Source organism: Mobula hypostoma, chromosome 18, assembly GCF_963921235.1.
Source record: "Mobula hypostoma chromosome 18, sMobHyp1.1, whole genome shotgun sequence".
In the NCBI taxonomy this organism is placed as follows: domain Eukaryota; kingdom Metazoa; phylum Chordata; class Chondrichthyes; order Myliobatiformes; family Myliobatidae; genus Mobula; species Mobula hypostoma.
The window spans coordinates 55,643,662-55,650,227 of NC_086114.1; the positions used below are offsets into that span (position 1 = coordinate 55,643,662).

The following is a 6,566-nucleotide window of genomic DNA, read 5'->3' on the forward strand; positions in this document are numbered from 1 at the left end:
CACACTCAGGGTGGAGGAGCAACACCTTAAATTTTGTCTGGGGAGCCTCCAACCTGATGGCACGAACATCAATTTCTCAAACTTCCAGTAATTGCCCCCTCCCCCCTCACTATTCCCCCATTCCTATTTCCCTCTCTTACCTTATCTCCTTACCTGCCCTTCATCTTCCTCTGGTGCTCCTCCCCCTTCTCTTTCTTCCATGGTGTTCTGTATGTGGCCTGGTTACACAACAACGCTATTAATAAAAATGCTGGCGACAGGAGCTGAGGTTCATGGTTCTTTACTGGCAGAAACCGATCTCGGCACATACATACAGAATCAATACACACCTAATAGTGCATGCTCAATATGTGCCTAATAGCGCATTCAACGACGTGTTACTAAAACATAAAGTAGTCCCTTATTATACTGTGGGCTGTATGGTACACTCCTCCCCCTTTATTTTAATAGTGTTATCAACTGATTTTTTTTACTGGGGCACTATGTTAAACAAATATGTTTACCCTTAACATACAAACACCTACCATTTATTTACTTGGTAACTTAATAATATCAAATTATAACAAAGTAACGTAATAATATCAAATTATAACAAGCCTTTTCTTTTACTTTTGGTCTAAGACCCATTTATAACTCAAATCTTGTGGGGGGGGGGTCTTCTCTGCCTCTCCGGGTACGTTTGTCAATAAACTTATTTGCTTTAATACAGGTTTCAATATAAAAGTCATGAAATGTTGACCTCTGAGCACAGGGAGTTAAGAAGATGTGTGCCTCCAACTTGCTAAGAGTTCTAGGCAGCAGATCGCCTCCGTATAATGAAGACTCCTCTGTGCGGCTGTCATAGATATATACGCATCTTTGTGCTATCACTTGTCTTCCTTACCCATATCTCATTTGTTCCAACTGAGCTAATTACACAGCCAATCTTCGTATTCTCCTTAGATTCCAAATAGATAGCCTGACCTTTATGATACCATCTCTTATCGTAATATAACTTTCCATCTTCTATTCATGCTTCATATCTTTGTGCTGGTGATTCAACAGGAGTGCTGGGAAGATGTTCAGGAGAAGACGGAGATGCTGGTCTTTTCGGAGATTTAAGCTTATTGAGAGTTTGCAGATCTTCCATTATCTGTTAACAAGTAATTTAACTGTGCAGGTGCAGGTTTTCGTCTTTTGTCTGTAATTGGAACAGGGTCATTAGGTCTCCTCTTTAGTTTCCTAATCATTATTGGCTTTAGCTCCCTAGAATCTCCTGTGAGTTCCATTGCTGGCCTCTCATTCTCAATCATCTTTTTCTTTTCTTCTAACTCAACCTTTTTAACTTCAGATTCCTTCACTGCTACTTTCTTCTCTTTAATATAATTCCTTTCCACTTGTTCTGTCTCCAGTTGCAGAAAAAGCTCTGCATTTCATATTTTTTCCTTGTATTGTTGATCTAGTTTCTTCATCCTTTTCTTTCTCTTTTAATCTTTTTATTAATTTTCAAATTCATAAACATAGCAACAGTACTAATACAAAGAGATTGGGATAACATTATTGGTAATTGACATATGCAAGTTAAAAACTACAGATAATACAAGTATATTAGACCTCCCAAACTCTTAATATAATTAAACATGATAAAAAGAAAAATGAAAAAACATCAAGAAAAAAAACCCAAAATAAAAAAAACTAAACTGAACTGAACCAAAACTGAACTAAACAAAACTAAACAAAGCTGGGCTATTATATTACATCGAATACAATCATTAATGTAGTTAACTCCGCTCCTCTGTCCATATATTTTAGGTTAATAAAAGGGATTTGGAAAAAGTCAAGCTACATCATATGAAAGTGTTAAATAAATGGCCTCCAAGTCTCTTCAAGTTTAACCGAAGGATCAAAAGTGACACTTCTGATTTTTTCTAAATTTAAACATGATATCGTTTGGGAAAACCATTGAAATGTAGTAGGGGGATTGATCTCTTTCCAATTCAATAAAATGGATATTCTAGCCATTAATGTAACAAATGCAATCATCCGAGGAGCTGAAGAGGATAAATAACTATGTTCCATCATCGGTAAACCAAAAATTGCAGTAATAGGATGAGGTTGTAAATCAATATGCAAAAGTATTGAAATAATATCAAAAATGTCTTCCCAAAATTTTATCAAATGGGGGAGCCAAAATAACTTCTCGACTAGCAACAAACTGTTTCCTAGAACCAGAGAACTGATTTTCCATCCTTAATTTCTTCATCTCTAGCCAAATTTCCTCTGGTTATCAGCTTCTCTTTCTTTCAATTCCCTTAGTTTATTTGCCTCTCTCTCTTCAAATTCCCTTATTTTATTTGCCTCTCTTTCAGCCATTTCCACTTTAAATTGTTCAAATTTTATCTGTTCAATATGTAACTGCATTTCCAGTGTACTTATTGGAAACCTCCCTAACACTTCATCATCAAACTTTCTCAAACTTATATAATGTTCTGCTATTTTCCTCTGAATTACTGGTTTTTTTGTAACCTTCGTAATTCCCTTAAGGTCCAACCTTCTAGCAATCTCAGACACCTCACCCTTTTTTGTCTTCGCTAATATTTCCCGGTCTGGCGAATCCATAAACTCGTCAATATTCATTGCTGCTGAATGCCACCCACAGATCAATCAAACAAAAGAATCGGGTATTTCCCTTTTCCAAATCAGATCGATAAATAAACAAGCACTTAAGCTCAAAATTGGAACAATCCCGGATGAGCCCCAATTAATGCCATATGATTGGCAACAATGAATTGTCAATTGAGACAGGTTTCGTAAAAACAAACAAACATTTATTAAACTCTGCTCAGCAATAGCGAAAAGTATTCAAAGGACTAACTTAACCAGAAGTTAACTGCTATACAGCAACTCCGGAACAGTTCTTAAAAGGGTAAATGTGAAAACAGTTCTTAAAGTGGTAAATTCGAACACAGTCTTAAAGTGGTAAATTCGAAAGTCCAAGTGATTTACACAATCAGTAAGGAGAGACTTCTCTGGAAACGGATTTCTTCGAAGACATGACGATACTACTGATTCTCCAAAGGAGTCACGACGAAGGAAATAAAACGGAACTGACATTTTCCTGGTGAGGGGACACTACACAAACTTCCCTGCTCTTGCAGGAGTTATCTCAGATACAGGTCACCACTTCTGAATGAATGCTTGATAAGGTCGATCCTCCATAAAACCGCCGAACGACTCCAACTTTATTCCGATCCTTCAGGTTCCCGTCCTTTAATAAGGTCTTCACTCTCCGATACTACTGTAAAGGTAAATCAAAGATACACCAACAAAGCTGGCAGCGACTGGTGAAACTGCTGGCACAATGATTTTACCTTACAATAGAAAGTAAAACTCCGTTTTAAAACAAAACTGCGTCAAGAGACAAATACGCAGCATAACGGAGTAACTAACGAAGCAAACAACAACTCAACTGAAACTAACTGCGTCACACCAGGGGTCTCCTTTATACCTGTTGAGTACAGGTCATCATGTGACCTCACACTGGCAGGAAAATTACATCATGTGACCTCCACAAGACCATTACATCATGCTCATAAGACAGTCACAAGATACCCACGGGGTATGTAACAAGTTGTTCCCTTTCCTGTTCATTCTTAATTTTATCAGATATACCTGGCTGTATTTTCATAATCATATCATAAATAGTTGCTATTAAACCCTTCTGATAGGGATCTAAACCTAAAATTTTTTCCGTGATATCATTTGGATATGAAGTCGGAAAGGCAAGTAGCGTAGTATTTAAAACATTTCTAATTTGTAAATATCTAAAAAAAATGGGATCTGGCAAATTATATTTATTAGACAACTATTCAAAAGACGTGAAACAGTTATCCAAGAATAAATCACGAAAACATATTATACCCTTCATCTTCCATATCAAAAAGGGTTGATCCATAACAGAGGGAGAAGGGAGGGGAGGGAACGTCAACTCAGACCCTGCGAGGCCTGCGTCGGGCATTTTCATGCCTTACAAGGCGCAGATTGGATCATAACAGACGGTTGGAAGAAAAAATTAGATATAATAGGGCTTGATTAAATAAATTTGTTCAAACCAAAAAAATTTACGAAATTGAAACCATATTTGTAATATGTATTTAATTATTGGATTAACCATTTGTTTATTCAATTTAGAGAGAACAAAGGGAAGCAAAGTCCCTAAATAGAAACCAATGAGAACCCTTGTACAGAATTACATTCAAGGTTTACCCATTGTGGACTTGGAATTATATCCATATCTTTGGCCCAAAATATTAAATATCAAATATTAATTGCCCAGTAATAAAATCTTAAATTCGGCAATGCCAAACCACCGTCTCTTTTGGACTTCTGTAAGTATTTTTTACTTAGTCTAGGAGTTTTATTCTGCCATATATATGAGGAAATTTTAGAATCAACGGTATCAAAAAAGGATTTAGGAATAAAAATTGGTAGTGCTTGAAATAGATATAAAAATTTAGGTAGAATAATCATCTTAATAGCATTGATTCGACCAATCAGTGATAATGACAATGTGGACCATTTAGTAAACAATTGTTTAACCTGATTAATTAACAGTAAAAAATTGAACTTAAATAAGTCCTAATGCTTCTTAGTAATTTTAACACCCAGATAAGTAAAATAGTCAGTAATCAATCTGAATGGTGAATGTCTATAAATTGGAACCTGCATATTTAATGGGAAGAGTTCACTCTTAGTAAGATTCAATTTGTAGCCAGAGAAGTTACTAAACTGAGCAAGCAGGGATATTACTGCCGGAATGGATTTCCCAGGGTTAGAGATATATAGTAATAAATCATCTGCATATAGTGATAACTTGTGTATCTCATTCCCGTGGGTAATGCCAAATATATTAGGTGAGTCACGAATAGCAATAGCTAAAGGTTCCAAGGCAATTTTGAATAATAATGGACTAAGAGGACAACACTGCCTAGTACCATGAAACTGAAAAAAGGGAGATCTTTGATTATTGGTAAATACCAAAGTCGAAGGGGTAAGGTATATCAATTTAATCCAAGATATAAATATCGGACTAAAATTGAATTTCTCAAGCATATTAAATAAATATGTCCATTCGACTCTGTCAAACGCTTTCTCAGCGCCCAGTGAATTGACACATTCTGCAGTTCTAGATGAAGAAGTATAAACAATATTCATTAATTTCCTAATATTAAAGAAAGAATAGTGATTTTTAATAACTCCAGTCTGGTCGACAGAGATAATTTGAGGCAATGCATTCTCCAGTCTAGTTGCCAGTATGTTAGAAAAGATCTTGGAATCCACACTCAGCAAGGATATAGGCCTATATGATGCACAATCAGCAGGATCCTTATCTTTTTTAAGAATTAGGGAAATAGCTCGATTAAAAAATTGCGATAATTTACCTATAGATAATGCATCCCTAAAGATTCTACATAACCAAGGAGAAAGTATAGTAGAAAAGGATTTAAATATTCTACTGTATAGCCGTCCGGACCAGGTGCTTTACCTGAATTCATCGAAGAAATAGCATCCTTTATTTCTTCTTCCGTAATAGGTGCATCTAATTTTAAACGTTCATTGGGTGGTAATTTTGGAATATTCAATTTCGCTAAAAATTCGTGCATTATAATGGGGTCATCAGGAAATTCTGATTGATATAAAGAAGTATAAAACTCTTGAAAGGATTTGTTTATCTCATCATGATCAACTGTCAGAGTACCATCTCTTTTACGAATCTTAATGATCTGGTGTTTAACCGAAGCAGTTTTCAATTGGTTAGCCAGTAATTTACCAGATTTATAAAACTGACTCCTAGTTTTAAAGAACTGAATTTCAATCGAGGATGTTAGTAATAGACTATGCTCCATCTGAAGTTTGACCCTCTCTTTATAAAGCTCCTTACTGTGAGCAATAGAATATTTCTTGTCAATTTCTTTAATCTTGTCAACCAGCATAAGTATTTCATTATTAATTCATTTTTTCAGTCCAGCAGAATATGAAATAATTTGACCATGGATATATGCTTTAAAAGTATCCCATAACACCTCGCTGGAATCTTCATCCTTTTCTGATACTCCTGCAAAGTGCCTTCCTGTAACTGCTGTAGCTGTCTACTGAGAGATGTCAATTTCTCCTGGTACATCTGCTCTTTTACTTCCAGGTAGTCTTCATCATCCTGCTTATTGGCAATATCTGACTCCCTTGCGTCCTCTGTATCTTCATCCAAGTCACAGCCACAGATACTGCTCTCGTCCTCACTGTCAAAGCTGTCTAGCTCCTCCTCGTTGTTGTAATAGTCGACAATGGGTGAGAGGAGAGCTGCGGACATCTTCCCCGCCGAGCTGCCCTCCTTTGTTGACACACCTAGTGCCTTGATGGTGTGCCAATCCAACTGGATTTTACTGAGCCATTCACGTTCCAGCAACTGTGGTCCTCCATTTCTCAGTACATAGAGGGTCAGCTGCTGTGTTTTGTCTCCGTAGGCCACTGTCACTTTAATTTTACCTTTGGGATGCACTTTCTGTCCTGTGTAAGTCTTTAGCAGTAGT

The 6,566-nt window shown here is 36.4% G+C and overlaps 1 pseudogene; it reads right to left on the reverse strand.

Moving 5' to 3' along the window:
• Positions 1-790: 790 nt before the first annotated feature.
• LOC134358230 (sin3 histone deacetylase corepressor complex component SDS3-like) lies at positions 791-6,325 on the reverse strand (annotated as a pseudogene).
• Positions 6,326-6,566: the final 241 nt, after the last annotated feature.